This window comes from Bos javanicus, chromosome 9 (assembly GCF_032452875.1).
Source record: "Bos javanicus breed banteng chromosome 9, ARS-OSU_banteng_1.0, whole genome shotgun sequence".
In the NCBI taxonomy this organism is placed as follows: domain Eukaryota; kingdom Metazoa; phylum Chordata; class Mammalia; order Artiodactyla; family Bovidae; genus Bos; species Bos javanicus.
This window is the reverse complement of record NC_083876.1, coordinates 21,867,772-21,891,700: the sequence shown is the minus strand read 5'-3', so window position 1 is coordinate 21,891,700 and position 23,929 is coordinate 21,867,772.

Sequence of the window (23,929 nt, the reverse complement as noted above, 5' to 3'; positions counted from 1 at the left end):
TTTCAGAGTCATTTTGCTTAGAGATGTGATGGTTCAAGGGAAGTATGTTCTTTGCGGTGGCTTTTATTAAAGAAAAGATCAAATTTTTGAGACACTGTATAGGTTTAACTTTCTCTTAAGGGGAATGGAAAATAGTTGGCTCTTCATTAGTAGGAGCCATTACTGCCTGATTGGTTTGACCTGAACACGAGTGCTCAGCCCGGCTCTCTTCAGCGCAGAGGTGTTTCCTTGCTCCAGTTTGGCTCCAAGTGGAATTGGCTCCCACACCATTCTTTAGAAGGCACGTCTACTGGTACAGAGAAGGCAATCATCCCAGGGCTGAGCAAGCCTCGTTACTGATCAAATCAATCCTCTGAAAAGCATTTGATACTTAAAAAATTAGTTTTGTTTTTCTGGAACATCGACATATATAGAACCCTTGAAAACCACTGACTATACATTGGGTTTTACTGATGTGCTATTTCTGAATCCTGCTGGGTTTTTACCACCCCCAGCACATTTCTTCAGAATTCACATATGTGGTATTGACCATCCCCTTGGGACTCTAAACGAGCGAGTGCTCTAAGTGGACAGCGGCATCTTGACCCGCGCTGCGGGCAGAGGCCTGGGGGGGAGAGGCATAATTGCGGTGGTCTGGGAGACACAGGCTGTCTCCTGTGGAAGGGCCGTGGCCATCACTTAGAAATGGCACGTCTCCAGAGGTGCAACAGTGTCAAGCACAAGGCTGAATGTACTTTCAGAGAGATGTGGGAGGATAAAGGCTTACTCCAGCCTAGGCCAGGGATGCTGTGTTTCCCTTGGAGGGCTTTACTTTTTTTTTTAATTAATTTTTATTATTTTTTTAAATTTTCTGGCTGTGCCACACAGCATGTTAGATCTTAGTTCCCTGACCAGGGATTGAAACTGCATCCCTTGCATTGGAAATGTGGTGTCTTAACCACCGGACTGCCAGGGAAGTTGGGTTTTACTTCTCTGGGCTTCTGGTATTTGCTTGCTGCAACCCTCTGGGATGTGCTTCTCCAAGGATTTTGCCCCAAATATCACTGAGGTCCCTTTCTGTGCAGTCACTATTCCTTTCCAAAGGAGTTACACTAAGAGAATCTTCTGATCACAAATTTATATTTTTTTATTTGAATGACAATTTGTTCATCAAATAGTTATTATAGTTGTCTTTGAGGAGTTAAGACTTTAAAATCTAATAATAAACAGTAGCATAAAAGCAAATATATGGACATGTGTATGTATGTATGTATTCACATGTATTTGCTTTTATATATTTTCATACATAGGGGGCTTCCCTGGTGGCTTACATGGTAAAGAACCCTCCTGAAATGAGGCAGACCCAGGTTTGATCCCTGGGGAGAGCCCCTGAAAAAGGAAATGGCAACCCACTCCAGTATTTTTGCTAGAGAATTCCATGGACAGAGGAGCCTGGGGGGATGCAGTCCATGGAGTCACAGAGTTGGACACAACTGAACGACTAACACATTTTTTTCACTTTTAAAAAAATTTTTTTCATACATAAAATCAAACTCAAGAGACTTGAGCCTTTCCTCCTATAATTCGAATCTTGGTCTCCAATAAGAAAATGCACCTTCCTATGACTTATAAACCTAATATCTGAATCTGTTCTATTTTGGGAGAAACTAAATCGGAATTCCAAGAAAATTTTTCTGGGGACTGCCTTGCTCACAGGTCAGAAACCTATCAGACCCCACAGAAGAGGGGCAGACACTCCCCCAAAGCCCCTGGATTGCTGAGAGTAATTCTAAACCCATGTGTATGGAAGCTGCCAACATCAGTCCAAAGAAACACGTCGATGCTCTTTCAGGGTATTTTAATCCAAAAATGTGGTTTCTTTCTGTATGTGGTTTCTTTTAAATGTGCAATACATTACTGCAATACAGGTTTGGGGAAGAAAAAAATAAAGATGGATACATGTAATTAAAATAAAACCGGGGTCATAGGAGACTGTTTGCAGAACAGTAAAATGTTAAAAAAAAAAAATCAGAGATTCTCAGACCCCCCACCCCCAAAGGAGGAGCCATTATTTTACTTCTGTATAATTTATGCAGTTACAAAGCTGCAGACGCCCTGCTTATGGGCCTCTAAAGGTGGAGGCAGGCTGCACCGGTCAGTGCCTGGGCGTGTGGACAGTCTTCCGACAGCTCACCTGCTGGAGACAGCTCTAATCCTCTCCCTGCACTCGGTGGTGGGAGCCGTTCTCAACTGAGAAGTACTGTTCAGGGTGTGGTTAGAGGCGTGAGTATTAGAAGTATTTAACAAACCAGACAAAAACCAGCTGCCACTGTCTGAACTCCCATCCCCACCCCCCATGCTTTGATCAATTTAATTCTGAAGTGTCAATACGAAATGAGAAGGAAAGATTAACGTGTTGCAGCAAAAAAATCAAAGATGAGGCCACAGTTTATGTCTCCAGCATCAGAGGGTCAATTTGTTTCCCTAAATGCTTCGAAAATCCAGGAGGCCAGGCCAATCAAAGCCTATTCTTTTGGATGACATAAGCTTCCATCATTAGCCAGTTTAGTGGGGGTTATTTTTATAGGGGCTTAGGAAGGCCACCCAAGCTTGTTTGTTATTTTCTAGTAATTTCTTAAAGCATCCAGATAAGCTTCCCTGCTTTCCATCACAGCTCTCCAGCTCACATTTTCCAGAACTCTATCCCTACTTCCTCTGTCAAGAGTAAATCATCACTTCCTCCCAAGAAGGAAAGGGTTTTGGACCTCAGGGACCCCATGGCATGGCAGGTGGAGTACTTTCTTTGAATGTTAAGCTGCCCCTATGGCTCACCTGGTTTCCTCATCTCCAGGATGGAACCCAGAGCTGGCATCATCACATGGGCATTTTTGTAAATTTATGTGAAGCTCTGAGCATAGGGGATATTTGGAGACACTCACAAAGTTTCATCTTGACCCCCATGTGGCCCCCCTCATAAGAATGTTTTCCCTTAAACTTTTTGAGATGAGTCAGAGATAGCAAAAGTAAGAGCTGGAAAAAATGATCCTCCCAGGAGACCTGGCAGTGAAAGTCTGCCTTCAAAGCAAGTTCTTCATGGAAAATGTCCTTTCTCAAGCATATGAATCTACTAATTATGGAAGAAAACTTTGGATTGGCCATTGCTGTCCAAACGTGTCAGCCTGCCAGTGTGTGACTTTTGGAAATGCCATTCGCACGGTCTGTTTTTCTCTTAGGGCTTACTGGCTCACACGGCAGCAACACCATGCATGGCCTTCCCAACTACAGGTTAAATATCAGTTCAACTTAATGCTGTCTTGACCACATTCCTATGTGTCTGGCCCTGTGTTGCCAAAGGGGAATGTGAACTTGGCCCCCTGTCCCCAGCCTTTTTACCGATGGTGTCACCCCTCAGATTCTTCTGTCCAAACCAAGTACAGACCATTACACACAGCAGGAGGGTTAACTTGGCTCCAGCAAAAGTGAGAATGTTCCCACACATGTATGCTTGATTTTCAGTGAGCTGCATAAGGGCACATTTAAGGTACCTCAAGGGTCTTTGAATCTTGGAAGATTTGCTATGAAGTGTATCTTCTGCATTTCCATTCTGTAAATTTTGAGGACCTAGGTGTGACAGGTACAATTACTTTTTGCTGACAAAGCATTTGATTAACTGGTCTTTGATTGGGCAATACCTTTTACAGCATGAGGGCAGATCTTGTTTTAGAAAGTGGAATTCCTTAGAGCGTTATGTGATACTTGATTTTACTCTGGGAGGAAAACATCCCTTTCATTTTCTTAGAGACATCTCATTAATAAATGAACCCAGCTATTCAGATTTTTTTATTCTCTAAAAATAGGTTTTGCAAATCTGCAGGGACTAGGGGAAAAAAAAAAAAAGATGATACAGAGGTGAGTTAACTTGTCTTCTGAGCATCTCAAACTTGATGTGGTCCAAACTGGACCTTCCACCCCTAAACTTATTGTTCCTTCTCCCTGACTAGCTCTAGAGAAGGTCTGAAATGTCCCATTGATTTCCCAAATCCCACCATTTTCATACATAATACCTCTCTGTCCCATCTCTTCCACCACAGCTATAATTCAATTCCTTCCCATCTCTTTCCCCATCTGTATCTCACTTTTCCAGCTCACATTCCCTCCTTTCATGCCACACCTGGAATCATCTCCCTGAAATGCCAATATGAGGGTAACATTTAAAGGCTCAAAAATCTCTCAGAGGCTTTTTATTGCCCATAAGACCTTTGCTACTAGAATAACACAGAAAGCCATTCGTGAACTCACTGTCTCCTTCTCTGTTCACCTCTTGCTGTTATTGTCTTCCCTTAGCACTTTGTTTCAGAAATACTTAACCTACTGTAATTTCCCAAATCTTTCATTCTGTTTCTTGCTTTGGTGCCTTTGAATGCTGTCTTTGTGCTGAACGAACTCCTACTCATGCTTCAAAATCCTACTCAGATATCACTGTCTCTTTAAGCCTTTTTCTGTATGTTGAATATTCTTATTTTATGGTGTGTACTGTTCTGTACTACAAATAAATGTTGGTTCATTTATGTACTTCTTTCTTTAGATTTGAAAATCATCCAGCCTGGTCTATAATAATCGAATTGAATATAGTGAAGAATTTTAATGAAATTGCTATTGTGGAAAAATACCTGAGAATTTAATTATCAATCATGTTGCCCAGAAGGTGACATTATTGGACCTGGAAGCCAAACATGTAGCCTCAAGCTTAGGGGTATATTTCATTTGAGACTATACCAAGTGATATACTGGGTATGAGTAAGTTTACAGAAATATTTGTAAAAAGTTGCCTAGCAGATGCTCCTAATTTCATTGGTAATACAAAGCTGGGTAGTAATTAATATGCTAACTAAGTGACTTTCCTTTTATTTTCCATGAAACTCAGTCTTGGTATGTAGACATCTGGCTTGTTAGCACATTTCCATTTAGTACCCAGTATTATTGTTTTCATCCATTACTTTAGTTCTAGTCTTTCAAGCAATTATACTGGTTGTTTCTTACTTCTGGTCTTTTATAAGTTCAATGTTCCTATGCCTTTATTTTTTAAATTATATTTAAACATTTTAAATTATCTTTTTCCATTTGTGTTTTTGTATTTCTTTAAATTTATTTTTAACTGGAGGATAATTGCTTTACAATGTTGCATTGGTTTCTGCTGCACAACAGTGAGAATCAGCCGTAAGTATACATATGTTCCGTCTCTCTTGAACCCTCTCCCAGCCCGCATCCCGCTCACTCCTCTGGGTCATCACAGAGCACCAGGCTGAGCCATGTGTCACATACAACTTCCCACTAGCCGTCTGTTTTACATATGGTAACGTCTCAGAGCTACTCTCTCAGTTCTCCCACCCTCTCCTTCCCCGACTGTGTCCATAAGTCTGTTCCCTACGTCTAAGTCTCTGTTCCTGCCCAGCAAATAGGTTCATCAGTATCATTTTTCTAGATTCCATATATATGTGTTAATAAACAATATGCTTTTCTCTTTCTGACTTACTTCACCCTGTATAACAGGCTCTAGGTCCTTTATCATGTTAAAGTGTTTCCTCACTCCCTACCTGTGAGCGTTCATCAGACTCACAATTTTACAGTTGGATGGGACTGTTAACACATCATCTGATTCTTTTTTCTTTTAGGTTACAGAGCAAACTAAGAAGCAGAGAAGTGTTTTGTGTGACTGGTGTAGCTGGTTGGTGGCTGAGCCAAGACCAGTTGGTCTTGAGACTTCCTTCCAAGCCCTGTCCACCGTCCACTGCCCAGGTGGCTTCCTTCCATTGGCTTCTTCACTGATCTCTTTCTCCTTCCCAACCTCTTTCAGAGAAATCAGTTCACCTCACCCAACAGTATCCACTCTCCCAGTTTCTTCTATGCTTCTGGGTGTCGGGGTTGGGGGCTGGGGGGAAAGTTGGTCCCTATTGAATCTTGCATTTCCTATTTGAGAAAGGTTTTTGCTTTCCTTCATTTGATTTTATGGTTTTCCAGTATTCTTACTGGGGATATTTTATTTAGACCATCTATACTTTATTTATCCTGTGGTGGCTCAGACGGTAAAGCATCTGCCTGCAGTGTGGGAGACCCAGGTTCGATCCCTGGGTTGGGAAGATCCCCTGGAGAAGGAAATGCCAACCCACTCCAGGACTCTTGCCTGGAAAATTCCATGGACTGAGGAGCCTGGTAGGCTACAGTCCATGGGGTTGCAAAGAGTCGGACATGACTGAGCGACTTCTTTTTCACTTTCATACTTTATTTGTGTGGTTAAAATATGTGATCCTTTTCATTTTTCTTTCTTTCACATTTTCCTTAGTAGAAAACAATCCTAAGATTTGGTTAGCACATACCATTTCCTTATAAAACATTATGGGTTATTTTGGATATTAATATTCTTCAATTAAAAGAAGGATTCTTTTCATAGAAGGTCAGAAGACTCCTGCTCCAGGCTGATTCCCACTGCTTCCATTCCCTTTAAAACATCCTCCCTCTGTGTCCAACCTTTGCTTGAAGACATCCAAAGATAGGGAGCTCGGTATTTCTATGAAATTCCAACTGCCTCTGGACACACTACCTTTTAAAATCTTCTTTTTAATCCAGTTGAGTCAGGCTCTCTCTCAGTAATATAATTCTGAGTTCAGAGCCATAAAAAACAACTCGAGTTCTACTTTCAGCCAACTAATCCTGTATTTGAAAACAGCTTTCATTTCCCCCTGCGCCTGTTCTTCCTTTGGCTAAACATTCCCATTTCCTCTAAACCGTGATCCAACAATTTGGTTTTAAGTTCCCCCATCATCCTGATGACCTACTAAAGGGCCAGAAACGACTGCAGTTCCCCAGGTGGACTCTGACCAGAGAGGCTGAGCTCTCCTCCTATTCCTGATCTGTGCGATGATGCTTTTTCACGCGAGGCATCTTTCTGCCAGCTCGCATGGAGCGGTTTGTTATGTGGTGACTCGCATCCTCCGCAAAAGATAGGCTCAAGTCCTAACCCCTAGGAACTCAGAAGGTGGCCTTGTTTGGAAACAGGGATTTACAGAAGTAACTAAGTAAAAGGAGGTCTTTAGGGCAGGCCCGAGTCCAGCCCTTATGAAAAGGGGAAATTAGGACACAGAGGCAGACAGTCACAGAGGAAGGATGAAAGACGGCACCGGGAGAGGACAGCCACGCGACTGGAGGGACGCACGGACAAGCCGAGGAACGCCAAGGATGTTTGGCTGTTAAACACCAGAAGCCAGAGAGGCAAGGAAGGCTGCTCCCAGGGAGCCACCAGAGAGTGCGTGGCCCTGCCAACACCTTGATTCCAGATTTCTGACTGCCAGGACTGTGAGACGACATTTCTGTTGTTTGAAGTCACTCCGTTCTCGGTACACTGTTGTAGTGGTCCTGGGAAGAGGATGCACTGTCCTTTCACCAAAGCCCCCTGCCTGTTATTCCCCATTCTGTAATCTCTCTTTCCCTTCCCTCGAATAGTTCCTGGTCTTTCCAATCCATGTGAAAAGCTCTCTATTTATTTTAAGTTTCATTTTTGTTTGATTTGGCTCATCACCTAAGCCAACTGAGATCTTGTATGTCCTGTTTTCATCACGTGGGTCTTTGTTATCTGTTTCAGTTTAGAGTCCCTTAGAGTTGCTGGGAGTCCTTATTCAAACCACTGGGAAAAGCATTGACCAAGATACAATAGATACTCCAGAAATTTTCTTTGCTGTGGTCGTTCAACCTGTTTTAAACCCAGCCAACTTCCTTGATCCAATTTAAAACTTTTTGTCTTGAATACAAGACAAAATACTATGAAAGACATTGTCTAACATCTTGCTGCAATCATGATGCCATTTTATGTCATTCTTTCTTGCCAATTCAGTAGCTCTATCAACAATTAATCTGGGATGATTTACTCCATATTATCCCTATTTCTTTTTTTTTTTTTGAACTTGATTTTCTAAGTCAACTCAAACCAAGTTATTAATAATATAGTCAAGAATCTTGACTGAAACATCTATCAAATCTTTTTGTGGAATCTGTCTCTTTAATCCAACAATGTAAACCATAATTCTCTTCTATTTTTTCTGGCTCTTCAAGGATTCAGCTCAGAGAACACATTTGCATCCCCAAGCCTCTCCCCAAACCTCTCCAAATATTCATATGTATTTTTTCCTAATCATGAGACTTAAGTTTTTTTTTTTTCTCACAATTATACTCTTATAATTTCTATGCTTATCTTGGTTTTGATTCACTCTTAGCATTATTTCTTCTGACCTTTTCAGCCTGAAGATTGTTTTTTTTTTTTTTTTTTGAAGATTGTTTTTGACAGGGAAGATGAAACACATAAGTTTGAACTGAACTCTTATGCATATACAATGCATACAATACATGTATAAACATCTGATAATAATTACACCTTAAATTTCTTACATTTTGAAATAATGAAAGCATTTTGATACATACTCCATTCTGTAGGTGGACAGCTATAATTGTCATATATGTTCTCAACTTTACTTGATACAAGGATCAGTCACTGAATATTTTCTTTGAGCATCCTTTTCTCAAGGTTGACCTCAATTTCTCTTGCCAAGAAATAAAGATTTGTTTCTTCTTGATAAAATTTCAGAATGTCCTGGAACAGTCTAGTTCATTTTAACTAGATAATTTCTGAAGAGGGCAGTATGTAGGTCAATACCAAAATAGCTTATATGCATTGTTGTACATATTGTCTGAAAGACTGCATATCACACTAGAAAAAGCAAATTCCATATATAATATGGCAAAATACCCAGGGCTTACCTGTTTAAGGAGCATTACATAAAATTTGAGTTGACTTAGAGTACTCTTGCCTGGAAAATCCCATGGATGCAGAAGCCTGGTAGGCTGTAGTCCGTGGGGTCGCTAAGAGTCGGACACGGCTAAGCGACTTCCCTTTCACTTTTCACTTTCATGCATTGGAGAAGGAAATGGCAACTCACTCCAGGGTTCTTGCCTAGAGAATCCCAGGGACAGGGGAGCCTGGTGGGCCTCCATCTATGGGGTCGCACAGAGTCGGACACGATTCCCTGCAGCAGCAGCAGGGAATCAATACATGCTTTGTCAATGCATCTGTAAGAGGCATTAGACCCAGGAGCTGATTGTCCTTGTCACATTTTGGAAATTATTGCCCAGATCTTCCTGTTATTTAAAGTAGGATGTGACAGCCAAATGGATTAAAACCTCACACCTGGCCTTCCACACTGGAGTTGCAGCTGGGCAAGCAAGGAACGGTAGGTGGGAAGATACGGTTCTCAGACATTCTTTAGGTATATGATCGGAGTTGGTGCCAGGGAACCCACAGCAAGTCATGCTTTAATTCAATCAATGTATACCAGGTAACTGCTCTGTACCAGGCATTATAAGTGTGGGCAGTCCAGGTTGGCAATGGGTAAGACAGACAGTTGGCTGGTGTTTAGTGTCAGATCTTTAGTCCTTGAGAAGCAGTCTTGGAAAGATATATAGGCAGGACCACAGGCATTTCAGGGGAACTAAGAGTCGGACATGACTGAGCGACTTCACTCTCATGCATTGGAGAAGGAAATGGCAACCCACTCCAGTGTTCTTGCCTGGAGAATCCCAGGGACGGGGGAGCCTGGTGGGCTGCCATCTATGGGGTCGTACAGAGTCGGACATGACCGAAGCGACTTAGCAGCAGTAGCAGAAGCAAGATTCCTGGAAGGTGTTAGAATGAATGGGGAAGTGGTCACATGGAGAAATCTCAGGAAGGAGTACTCAGAGGAGGGGGTTAGCAGATGAGCTCTTTGCTGGGTAAATAAGGGTGTGACTTATGCAGCAGAGCAAGCACTTAGGGACAGCCTTTTGTGACCACAGTGCAAGTTTGACCATGACTAGCGAGCTGGGCAGAGCATCTATATTTTGTTTCTGGCCAGACTGCATGCAGGTGTCCTACGGTGGAAGGGACAAGACAATGAGGGAGGCCCAGGTTGTTTCTGTATTCCCTTAACTAGCAACAGGGTTGGGACTGAGCCTGTTGGTGTTTTCTAAGTCACCACTGATTGTTTGCATTATTTCTCTCACATCTGTTAGCATCAAATTGTGGATGAGATGGCTCAGAGCTACCCATTCGAGCTGTATATTCCAGGGATCCTTTTACAGAGACTCTAGAACTAGGGGATAAGTCAAAAGAAATAATATATGGCCCTTGGAAAATTCTGGAAGATGTTACCTTGGGAAATGTAGGCACCCAATAAAATTCTGAGGTCTCCCCATGATGACTCTGCTCTTATAATCACAGTTATTCCTAGACCCTTTTCCTATTTTTTTTTTAAATTGATTTATTTGGCTGCATTAGGTCTTAGTTGCATCGTGTGGCATTTTTTGACTGTTGTGGACTCAGTAATTGTGGCTTCTGGGCTCCAGAGTGTGCAAGCTCCATTGTAGCACGTGGGTTTTGTTGCTCTGCAGCATGTGAGATCTTAGTTCCCCAACCAGGGATCCAACCTACATGCCCTGCATTGCAAGGAGGATTCTTTACCACTTGGACCACCAGGGAAGTCTCTAGACCCCTTTCCTATTAGCCAGGATCCCTCTGGCCTGGACAAGGCTTTGAATATTGATATAATTTATGATTACTTTCAAATTTCTCTTTTCTTGTCACAAACTTGACTGCTGCTGCTGCTGCTGCTAAGTCACTTCAGTCGTGTTCAACTCTGTGTGACCCCATAGACGGCAGCCCACCAGGCTCCCCCGTCCCTGGGATTCCCCAGGCAAGAACACTAGAGTGGATTGCCATTTCCTTCTCCAATGCGTGAAAGTGAAAAGTAAAAGTGCAGTTGCTCAGTCGTGTCTGACTCTTAGCGACCCCATGGACTGCAGCCTACCAGGCTCCTCCGTCCATGGGATTTTCCAGGCAAGAGTACTGGAGTGGGGTGCGTTAAAAAAATCACTCATTCAGTTGTCCCTTTATGCAGATGGTCTGTCATTTGAGTAACTAACACCATTTTCCTCTGAAGAATAAGCTGAGATCATATTTGATAGACAGAGATACATTTTCTCTAGGACTTGAGATTGCTTTAGTAGCTATCAGACATTTCTCAAAGATCTGGTGAGACAGATTTATTTTTGAACATCTTGGTAATGATAGCGAACTGTGCCATTTGTCTTATCATTTTCACCAGCAGACTTCTTGATTAATCTGATGTTGCTGCCAGAAACAGACTTCACATCCTCTCAAGATTGAAAACTCTCTGGATGCTTTTATTGACTGCCTTATATGACTTTTCTCTAGTTAATATACAATCAACATGCTTTTAACTTCTTCTAAAGTAAAGGAGAGATTGGAAAACAGTCCACAGCACATTATTTTCTATTTTCAGTGTGTGGTGGGTATTTATCCTTTGATAAAGGGGAATGCTCTTTCAAATAATAAAAAGGACAACATCATTATTTGGTTCTAAACAAAAGTTCTAAAAGTCCCACCATCTTCCCCTCTTATCTCCCTCCTTTCTTTTCTTTTTATGAAATGCTTCAGCAATTATTTATTGAGTGCCACCTCTGACTGACTGGTCGCTGTACCCTGCCCTCGTGGGGCTTACGCTTAAGAGGGAGAGACAGTTGCTAAGCAACTGATTATGAAAGTTAACTTATAAGAAAATCTGGCTCTTGCTTGTTACCAACTGGGTTTTTCCCACTGATGATCTGAAGTCCCTTGTTTCGTGACCTTTGCTGGCAGCTGTCTGACAAATTCCTCTGCTGTTGGATGAAGGAAGTCACAAACCACAGTGACTGAACCTCCTCTAATTCACAAAACCCTCTTCCATTCCTTGGGACCTTCAGGGCTAATACCACTGTATTGGGTCTCCTAAATGTATTACAGTTCCAAGGCAGCTCTTGCTAAACCTTTCCCACTCACTTTAATCATGAAAACTCCTCTCTGCACAATCTCCCACCCCCTTTTCTCATGAGAGGTCAAAGCCAACATAATTCTTCAGCACAAGATTTCTGTATCCAGCTCAAGATTTATGTTCCAAAAATCTATTGATTCTTCTGTAAAAAATGTCTCCTTTCTCCTCTTAGAATAAGTCTCATTTCTCTCTGCAGACTTTCTCTCTCTAGCTCATGTCCTCTCATCTTCTTTGGACATTTGTTCAAACAAACCTTGTTCTCTCCCCACTCACCCCCAACTCTGATTTTTACCAACCTTTAATTGATCTTTTTCTCTACAACCCATACAGGGGCTCAAATCTCCTTCACACTTAAAAACAAGAGCACAAACAAACAACAGCAACATCAGCAATCTTTAACACAAAAACAAAAAAAGCCCTATAATAAAAAAGAATGAAATAATGCCACTGCAGTGACACGGATGGGCCCAGAGATTATCATACTGAGTGAAGTAAGCCAGACAGTGAAAGCCAAATATCTTATAATATTGCTTATATGTGGAATATATAAAAAAAGGTACTAAGGAACTTATTTACAAAACAGAAAATAGAAAGCACAAATGTAGAAAATAAGCATGGTTACAGGTGGCAAGAGAGGGGAGAGACAAACTGGGAGACTGGAATGGACATATATTCACTACTATATATGTGAAATAGATAAACAACAATAAGAACTTATTATATAGCACAGGGAACTCTACTCAATACCCTCTACTGTAGGAAAGCAATGTAAAAATGAGTGGATATACAGTGCATAGAATGCTTCACATTAACTAGACTTCAAGAGACAGGAACACTACAACTAGCTGTTGATTTATAGGTATTTTATTTTTACATTTACCACCTTTATGAGTTTACTAAGCACCAACTGGGGCTCCTAGATATAAAATTATTTCACTTCTAAAAAGAAAACAGTGGGTATATGTATAACTGGTTCTGTTTGCCACTTTGCTGTATATCGAAAACCAACGCAACATTGTAAATCAACTACACTGTAATCAATTCTTTTAAAAAGCCCTTTCAGAATATTTCAGCCTATGTTGTTTGCCTCTCATCCCTTACCACTCTTTTTTTAACCTCCTCCCTGACCTCATGATTAGCACTGTTTTCTTCTGAAGGTGACAATGAGTGGCTAGCCATTGATTCATTCACTTGTTTAACATAATTACTTGGTTACTTTTGTATGGCAGGCTCTATGAAAAGTTTGGGGGTGAGCTTCCAGTCCATGCCTTTGGAGAACATTTGCAGTGCAGGATAACTATTAGAACAGAGGTGGGATGCACAAGACAAGGTAATTCCCATGTGTCATAGCCCTTTCACTCATTTCTACAGGAACAGATGGTTTTGAATACTTTTGTTCTTGAAACACTACCTTGTAGATTCCATGGCACTGCACTATCTAGGTTTGTTCTTAACTCGTGGAGGCATTCCTTCTCTGCCTCTTTTATTGGCAATTGAACGTCTCTACCAGTTTTTGCCCTTTCTATGTAGACATAGCCTCCACTTCTTTTTCTTTAAAAACCTTTTCATTTTATATTGGAGTAGAGCTGATTGACAATGTTGCGATAGTTTTAGGTGGATAGAAGGGATTCAGCCATACACATGCATGTATCTGCTCTCTCCCAAACACCCCTCCCCTCCAGGCTGTCACATAACACTGAGCAGGGTGCCCTGTGCTGTGCGGTGGGTCCTTGTTGGTTAGCCATTTTAAATATAGTAGTGTATACAAGTCGATCCTCAAAACCTCTACTTTGCCAGCCATGGCTCTGTTAACTGCAGCTGAAAGATGAAGACTGGGAAGAGCTGAGACTTGGAAGTATGCACCCTCACTGAAAGAGGAGCCTGGCAGGCTGCAGTCCAAATAGTCACTAAGAGTCAGACACGACTGAGCAGGAAGGAATATCCTCACTAAGCACCAGGCTCAGAAGGAAACCAGGGGGGCAAGTCCAGCCAGGCAGGTATAGCGCAGTGTACAGAGAGAGGGCAGGCGCTCAGTTAGCACACAGCATCAGGAGACGTTACACACACAGGACATGAGGATCCTGAGAATTAAGGCCCTTGTCAGTTCTCCTGAACTATCTCAGTCGCCTCCAAACTCTATTCTCTACACTAACTCCAGGTTTGTCTTGGTGAAGCATAGCACTAATCACATCACTGTCTTTTAAAAATACCTTCAGTCCAATCCCCAGACCCACTATTCTGATTTCTAATGCCATAAATTTGTTTGGACTTTTGAGACTTTATTTTTAAATGGCATCATATGACCTGTTCTCTTTACTGTCTGGCATCCATTCTACAGCATTCTGCTGTGGAACTTTGTGGATTTTTTTTTTTTTTTGCTAAGTAGAATTCCACTGTAATAATGTACAACTGTTTTCTTGCCCGCTTTAATTGATGATCATTTGGGTTCTTTCCTATTATGGCTTTAGAGAATAAAGTACCTTTGAAGATTAAAAAAATAAAAACACCTTCAGTAACTCCTAGCATTCAAGACTTCTTGTGATTGGGTATTTAAGCATCAGTTCTCCACTCTTCCTGCTTGGGATTATATGTTTTAACCAAACTGTCTTACTCACTAGTTCATGAACACCCTCCATGGTGTTTTCCTCTTTGTCTTTACTTTTCCAGTGGCTCTTTCCCCTATGATCTCTCTCCCTCTGCCTCTATCCCTAATCATTTTATGCTTTAAACTTAGCCAAATGTATGTTTCTACAACATGCTCTTGATTTTATCATCCAGAGGGGATTGCATCATTTTCCAAGTTACTAATGCTAATCTTTAAAAAAATTTTTATTTTATTTTGGGGCATAGCCAACTAATAAAACAATGTTGTGACAGTTTCATGTAAACAACTGATGTTAATTTTAATATTTCTTTTGACATTTGCTACAGCAAAGAACACAAGATATTTATGTATTCATCTTTCTTATTAGGCTGAATCCTCCTTAAAGGAAGAAGCCATGATTATAACCATCTTTGTATGCATTTTCAGTTCCTAAGACAGAATGTTGCACATTGGAAATGCTCAATAAATGTATATCGAGTAATCCCTTAAATTGAGCATGAAGGAAAGTTGCCATTATTAGTTTATTCTTTGATTCATATAAATTTATATTCTTCTCTGGAAATTATCCCCAAAACTGTGTTTTGAGTTTATATTAAGTTTATGAGTCAGTGAATGACAAGCTTCTCTGGTAAACATTAAACTGAGAATGCTATGTTCCATCTTTTCAATCAAATATGAATTTCCCATTCAAAAGAAAAAAGCATCCTTTAAGAAGGTTGAACAGGATGGAACTTTTGAAAAAGCTTTTCTGTCTGTATTTAGATTAATTCAAGGAAATTCTCTAATTCTGAGCCCATACTTTTTTTGCCATGTCAACTGGAACATTTTCATTCACTTCTAGCTTCAGGCCTATGATCTCCAGGCCAGTTTTAGAGGAGAAGGTTCATCCAGATCAAGGCTGTTAAGATCAGTAGTGGTGCTGAGAGTAGTATGTCATGGGGGTAAGGAGGAATCTCGGAGTAATTCAGTAACAGGGTCCTGGACAAGGACCAGTTGTGACTGATGAGGGTGAAGCAGGAGATCAACAGCCACCAAAAATATTAGATGTCTCGATTCAGGGATGTCCAGCTGACCATCAAAGCCAAGTTATCATTGCTGGAATTTCTAAACCTAAGAGCTAGAGACACATTGGAAAACCAAGGTAAGTAGGTTCTTGGTAGTCGTCTACTAAAAATGAGTGTTTATCATGCTCCTGTCTTTAATTGGCATTGTGTGTGTGTGTGTGTTCAGTCACTCAGTCATGTCCAACTCTCTGTGTCCCCATGGACTATAGCCCGCCAGGCTCCTCTGTCCATGGGATTCTCCAGGCAAGGGTCCTGGAGTGGGTTGCCATTTTCTCCTCCAGGGGATCGTCTTGACTTAAGGATCAAACCCATGTCTCTTGCGTCTCCTGAGTTGTCAGGTGGATTTTTTACTACTGCACTGCCTGGGAAGCCCGTAGTTGGCATTAAACAGATATAAATGACCAATGAACTAAAAAGAAGAGGATTCTGAAGTCATTGCTAGTACTTGAATAGTCTCCAGCCTTAAAGTGAGTGAAAATATCCTCTGCTGTCCTGTTCATCTTAACAGTCTTAGTCTTCTCACCCCTCAAATTAGTTTTTAGAGATTACAGGACTCCCAAATGCCATCCACTTCTCAAAATTTGGGCTGTTATGCCCTCCTAAGGTATACTCTCTTTTCTCTCTAGATTAGTATCGGCTCTGTCCATGGGGTCCTCTCCATAGCTTTGGGCTACCCTCCTCCTTTTTACATTGTTACATTGGAAACTTTAACCCAAGAAGTTCAACTCCTCTTTAAGAAACCCACAATGTCTAATATCAACTGACTTCTCCTGTTACAAATATGCACTCTTGTTATTCAAACTCACTATTCCCCTATCAAAAATCCAAACCAGCTGTTTCAAAACCTCAGTTCTATAGACTCATAACCTAGGGAACTTAGTATTTCATAAGTAAAAAAAAAAAATCGATTGCAAAATCACAACCATTATTTATTATTTAGTTATTATCTCTTGGTGTGCTCAACTGTGACAGTCATCTCCTTCTTACTTCAGTTTCATCTTCTGTTTATACAATTTAAAACTGTTTCCTGTGGGCAGGCAAAGAGGTGTATTTTCTATTTCAGAATATTCATTTGCACCAAAGTTCTATTCTTTTACACACACACACACACACACTCACCCTTCTTACATCTCCAATCCTATTAAACTTCACTCACTTTTTCTTTCCGATCATCATGATGACTACAGGTTCTAAGCTAAAATGCTGAACATGTTGTCTGATAAATGACTTGTCATTTCCAGAGTAGGAGATAACTTTCAGATCTAAAATGGAGGGATTTCTAATCCTTTTATGGTTATAAGCCATAGCCCATCAGGATATCTGAAATTTAGCTATGTCTGGAAAGCTTGATATATGAAATAATCACACCTATAGACTTCCATTTTTGCTATGATACTTAATTTGGCCCTTGACTATATTCTGTTTTATGATCTTCTATTGTCTAAAAATTTGCTCTTTGGGAGAGCAGAGGTCATGCTTTATATTATTTTTCACTTTAATTTTTTTCTGGACACCTATGTGCATAATGCACAAGGTATGTCTCATTCATCAAACAAATTATATAAAACAATATATTAAATATAACATGAAATCTTGTTGTTTTCCAGGCATTTGTCCAGGACAATAAATGATTCTTTTTCTCACATGTTATCCTTTCAACTTTAAGCGTCTTTATTATAAGTTTTCTATTGCTTCTATAACAAATTACTACAAAGTTAGTGGCTGAAAGCAACATACATTTATTATCTTAGAGTTCTGTGGGTCAGAGTCCCACATGGGTCTCACAGAGCTAAAATTCAAGGTTTTGACAGGAGGCTCTTGGGGAGAACCTTCTTACTTGCTTTTCCAGCTTCTAGGTTTCCCTTGCTTCCTCAGCTTGTGGGCCCTACCTCCATCTAAAAGCCTGAAATGTTGCATCTCTCTGATCCTTATTCTCTTCTCACATCTAACTCTTACTTATCATAGCTCAGAGATTTTCCATTTAAGAAATCATGTGGTCATTACTAAGTGAAGTAAGTCAAGATAGGATGACAGATATGTGATATTACTTATATGTAGAATCTAAAAAATGATACAGACAATTTATTTACAAAACAGAAATAGACTCATGGACCTAGAAAACAAACTACGGTAACCAAAGAGAAAGGTGGGAAGGAGGAACAAATTAGGAGTTTGGGATTAACATATCAGATCAGATCAGTCGCTCAGTTGTGTCTGACTCTTTGCGACCCCAAGAATCACAGCACGCCAGGCCTCCCTGTCCATCACCAACTCCTGGAGTTCACTGAGACTCACGTCCATTGAGTCAGTGATGCCATCCAGCCATCTGATCCTCTGTCGTCCCCTTCTCTTCCTGCCTCCAATCCCTCCCAGCATCAGAGTCTTTTCCAATGAGTCAACTCTTCACGTGAGGTGGCCAAAGTACTGGAGTTTCAGCTTTAGCATCATTCCTTCCAAAGAAATCCCAGGGCTGATCTCCTTCAGAATGGACTGGTTGGATCTCCTTGCAGTCCAAGGGACTCTCAAGAGTCTTCTCCAACACCACAGTTCAAAAGCATCAATTCTTCGGTGCTCAGCCTTCTTCACAGTCCAACTCTCACATCCATACATGACCACAGGAAAAACCATAGCCTTGACTAGACGAACCTTTGTTGGCAAAGTAATGTCTCTGCTTTTGAACATGCTATCTAGGTTGGTCAGAACTTTCCTTCCAAGGAGTAAGTGTCTTTAATTTCATGGTTGCAATCACGATCTGTAGTGATTTTAGAGCCCAGAAAAATAAAGTCTGACACTGTTTCCACTGTTTCCCCATCTATTTCCCATGAAATGATGGGACCAGATGCCATGATCTTCGTTTTCTGAATGTTGAGCTTTAAGCTAACTTTTTCACTCTCCACTTTCACTTTCATCAAGAGGCTTTTGAGTTCCTCTTCACTTTCTGCCATAAGGGTGGTGTCATCTGCATATCTGAGGTTATTGATATTTCTCCCAGCAATCTTGATTCCAGTTTGTGTTTCTTCCAGTCCAGCGTTTCTCATGATGTACTCTGCATATAAGTTAAATAAACAGGGTGACAATATACAGCCTTGACGAACTCCTTTTCCTATTTGGAACCAGTCTGTTGTTCCATGTCCAGTTCTAACTGTTGCTTCCTGACCTGCATACAAATTTCTCAAGAGGCAGATCAGGTGGTCTGGTATTCCCATCTCTTTCAGAATTTTCCACAGTTAATTGTGATCCACACAGTCAAAGGCTTTGGCATAGTCAATAAAGCAGAAATAGATGCTTTTCTGGAACTCTTGCTTTTTTCATGATCCAGCGGATGTTGGCAATTTGATCTCTGGTTCCTCTGCCTTTTCTAAAATCAGCTTGAACATCAGGAAGTTCACAGTTCACATATTGCTGAAGCCTGGCTTGGAGAATTTTGAGCATTACTTTACTAGCGTGTGAGATGAGTGCAGTTGTGCGGTAGTTTGAGCATTCTTTGTCATTTCCTTTCTTTGGGATTGGCATGAAAACTGACCTTTTCCAGTCCTGTGGCCACTGCTGAGTTTTCCAAATTTGCTGGCATATTGAGTGCAGCACTTTCACAGCATCATCTTTCAGGCTTTGGAATAGCTCAACTGGAATTCCATCACCTCCACTAGCTTTGTTCGTAGTGATGCTTTCTAAGGCCCACTTGACTTCACATTCCAGGATGTCTGGCTCTAGGTCAGTGATCACACCATCATGATTATCTGGGTCATGAAGATCTTTTTTGTACAGTTCTTCTGTGTATTCTTGCCACATCTTCTTAATATCTTCTGCTTCTGTTAGGTCCATAGCATTTCTGTCCTTTATCGAGCCCATCTTTGCATGAAATGTTCCTTTGGTATCTCTGATTTTCTTGAAGAGATCTCTAGTCTTTCCCATTCTGTTGTTTTCCTCTATTTCTTTGCATTGATTGCTGAAGAAGGCTTTCTTATCTCTTCTTGCTATTCTTTGGAACTCTGCATTCAGATGCTTATATCTTTCCTTTTCTCCTTTGCTTTTCACTTCTCTTCTTTTCACAGCTATTTGTAAGGCCTTCCCAGACAGCCATTTTGCTTTTTTGCATTTCTTTTCCATGGGGATGGTCTTGATCCCTGTCTCCTGTACAATGTCATGAACCTCATTCCATAGTTCATCAGGCACTCTGTCTATCAGATCTAGGCCCTTAAATCTATTTCTCACTTCCACTGTATAATCATAAGGGATTTGATTTAGGTCATACCTGAATGGCCTAGTGATTTTCCCTACTTTCTTCAATTTAAGTCTGAATTTGGCAATAAGGAGTTCATTGTCTGAGCCACAGTCAGCTCCTGGTCTTGTTTTTGCTGACTGTATAGAGCTTCTCCATCTTTGGCTGCAAAGAATATAATCAATCTGATTTCGGTGTTGACCATCTGGTGATGTCCATGTATAGAGTCTTCTCTTGTGTTGCTGGAAGAGGGTGTTTGTTATGACCAGTGCATTTTCTTGGCAAAACTCTATTAGCCTTTGCCCTGCTTCATTCCGTATTCCAAGGCCAAATTTGCCTGTTACTCCAGGTGTTTCTTGACTTCCTACTTTTGCAATCCAGTCCCCTATAATGAAAAGGACATCTTTTTGGGTGTTAGTTCTAAAAGGTCTTGTAGGTCTTCACAGAACCATTCAACTTCAGCTTCTTCAGCATTACTGGTTGGGGCATACACTTGGATTACTGTGATATTGAATGGTTTGCCTTGGAAACGAACAGAGATCATTCTGTCATTTTTGAGATTGCATCCAAGTACTGCATTTCGGACTCTTTTGTTGACCATGATGGCTACTCCATTTATTCTGAGGGATTCCTGCCCGCAGTAGTAGATATAATGGTCATCTGAGTTAAATTCACCCATTCCAGTCCATTTCAGTTCGCTGATTCCTAGAATGTCAACATTCACTCTTGCCATCTCTTGTTTAACCACTTCCAATTTGCCTGGATTCATGGACCTGACATTCCAGGTTCCTATGCAATATTGCTCTTTACAGCATGGGACCTTCCTTCTATCACCAGTCACATCCACGGCTGGGTATTCTTTTTGCTTTGGCTCCATCCCTTCATTCTTTCTGGAGTTATTTCTCCACTGATCTCCAGTAGCATATTGGGCACCTACTGACCTGGGGAGTTCCTCTTTCAGTATCCTATCATTTTGCCTTTTCATACTGTTCATGGGGTTCTCAAGGCAAGAATACTGAAGTGGTTTGCCATTCCCTTCTCCAGTGGACCACATTCTGTCAGATCTCTCCACCATGACCTGCCTGTCTTGGGTTGCCCCACGGGCATGGCTTAGTTTCATTGAGTTAGACAAGGCTGTGGTCCTAGTGTGATTAGACTGACTAGTTTTCTGTGAGTATGGTTTCAGTGTGTTTGCCCTCTGATGCCCTCTTGCAACACCTACCATCTTACTTGGGTTTCTCTTACCTTGGGCGTGGGGTATCTCTTCACGGCTGCTCCAGCAAAGCGCAGCCATTGCTCCTTAAGGACCTACTATAGAGCACAGGGAACTCTACTCAATATTCTGTAATGACCTATATGGGAAAAGTATCTGAGAAAGAAGGGATGTGTATATATGCATAACTGTATCACTTTGCTACACATGTAAAACTAACACAACATTGTAAATCAACTACTATTGTTGTTCAGTTGCCCAGTTGTGTCTGGTCCAACTCTTTGAGACCCCATGGACTGCAGCATGCCAGGCTTCTCTGTCCCTCACCATCTCCCAAAGCTTGCCAAAGTTCATGTCCTTTGCATTGGTGATGCCATCCAGCCATCTCATCCTCAGATGCCCTCTTCTCCTTCTGCACTAAATTTTCCCAGCATCAGGGACTTTTCCAATGAGTCAGCTGTTCACAACAGATGACCGACATATTGGAGTTTCAACTGCAGCATGAGTCCTTCCAACAAGTATTCAGGGTTGATTTCCCTTAAGACTGATTGATTTGATCTCCTTGCTGTCCAAGGGACTCTCAGGCATCTTCTCTAGCACCACAGTTTGAAGGCATCAATTCTTGGCGTTCTACCTTCTTTACAGTCCAGTTCTCACAACCGTACATGACCACTGGAAGACCACAGCCTTGACTATATGGACCTTTGTTGGTAGAGTAATTCTGTGCTTTTTAGCACACTGTCTAGGTTTGTCATGGCTTTCCTGCCAAGAAGTGGACATCTTCTGATTTCACGGCTGCAGTCACCATCTGCAGTGATTTTAGAGCCCAAGAAGAGGAAATCTCTCACTACTTTCACCTGTTCCCCCACTATTTGCCATGAAGTAGTGCGACCAGATGCCATGATCTTAGCTTTTTTAATATTTAGTTTTAAGCCAGCTGTTTCACTCTCCTCCTTCACCTTCATCAGGAGGCTCTTTAGTTCCTCAACTATACTCCAATATAAAATAAAAATTAAATAAAAAATATTTTAAAGAAAAGACTCATATGATTGATTATACTGGGCTGACTTGGAAAGTCCAAGATAATCTATGGCAAGTTCCAGCAACTTGAATTAATTAACTGCAAATTATTTCATATGCAAATTAGTCACACATGCGAAGTTCTTTTTGCTAGCCAAAGTAACATGTTCACAGATTCCACCATTTTTCTACCTACTACACCATCATTACATATACCAAATTCTTAGTAATTTACTTAGAATCAGTAGCAGTCCTAAGAACTTTTTTTTCACTACTAATATTCTTTTTTAAAAAGTAATTTTTCAAATTTAGGTATAGTTGACTTATAAATACATAAGTTTTAGGTCTACAACATGAGCGACTGAACTGAACTGAACTGAACTGATTAGTGATTCACAATTTTTAAAGGTTATGCTTCATTTATGTTAAGTCACCTTAGTCATGTCCGACTCTTTGCAACCCTATGGACAGTATAGCTCACTGAGCTCCACTGTCTATGAAATTCTTCAGGAAAGAATACTGGAGTGGGCTGCCATGCCCTTCTCCAGAGGATCATCCTAACCCAGGGACTGAACCCATGTCTCCCGCGGCTCCTGCATTTCAGCCAGATTCTTTATCGCTGAGCCACTGGGGAAGCCCATACTCCATTCACAGTTATTATAAAATATAGGCTATATTCCCTGTGTTGTACAATACATCCTTGTAGTTTATTTATTTTCTATGCAGTAGTTTGTATCTTTTAATCCCCTACCCCTGTCTTGCCTCACCTTCTTTCCCTCTCCTTACAGGTAACCACTAGTTTGTTCCCTGTACTTGTAAGTTTGTTTCATTTTTGTTATATTCACTGGTTTTTGTTTTTAGATTCCACATGTGATATCATACAGTATTTGTCTTTCTCTTCCTGACTTGTTTTACTTAGCAAAATGCCCTCCATGTTGTTGCAAATGGCAATATTTTATTCTTTTTTATGGCAGAATAGTATTCCATTGTAATACTAAGTTTCTTAATGGTATTATCTTCCTCACAACTCTTTGCAAATGTCAACATCAGTAATAATCTATTTTTAGAAGCATATTATCCCTTTAGGGTTGAGTAATCAAGTTGGAAACTATCTTAAAGGTTTTAACCATGGAGTACTAATTGGCAGTCCAAGTACAGAATTTAGCTCTCAGGTTCATTTTATTTGACCTTCATCATGTTATAAAAATGTATAAATTCAAATGTCTTCAGGCACATTCTCTATTCCTCATCAGAGTCCCTACCACCTTCTACTGTCTATAACCAATCTACTTACCTCATTCATGCAGATGAATTTTTGCCTTCTTCCTAAAGACACTTGAGTTTCTGATGTCTAATGTAGTCTGTGTGCTAAACTATGAAGTTGTCACTTAATATCTTGAGGTTTTTTAACATAATTTTTGTATTTCTAATCATTAGGTCTTATTATCTTACAGAACAGATTATTTAATTTATGAACAATCATTTGAGGATTATATTTCTATCTATTCATTTTGATTCTATCTGTGTTACTCAGAGTACTTCTGATTTTCTGTTTTGCATGGACTTCTTGAATAATTATGGAGATCAAACCTCCTAATTCTTTTCTTTTCCATTATAAATATTTCCTATTAGATGTTTATTTCACTTGATAGTTTCACTGTTTTCATTTGATAGCTTCCAAACATTTCAAGTTTTTCAATCCCTTTCTTATAATGTGGTGACCAGAACTAGTGGTACTACCCCAGAGGTGGTCTGATCAGTGTCAGGTACTGACAGGTACTGTCAGGCTCACTTACTTTTTTTTTGCATACTTTTATTGACATAGATAAAATCACCTTCACTCTTCCAGCTTGTAAAACACAGTAGGCTCATATTTTACCTGCATTCAATTAAAATCGGCTTCTCTTGTGGGTCAGCTGG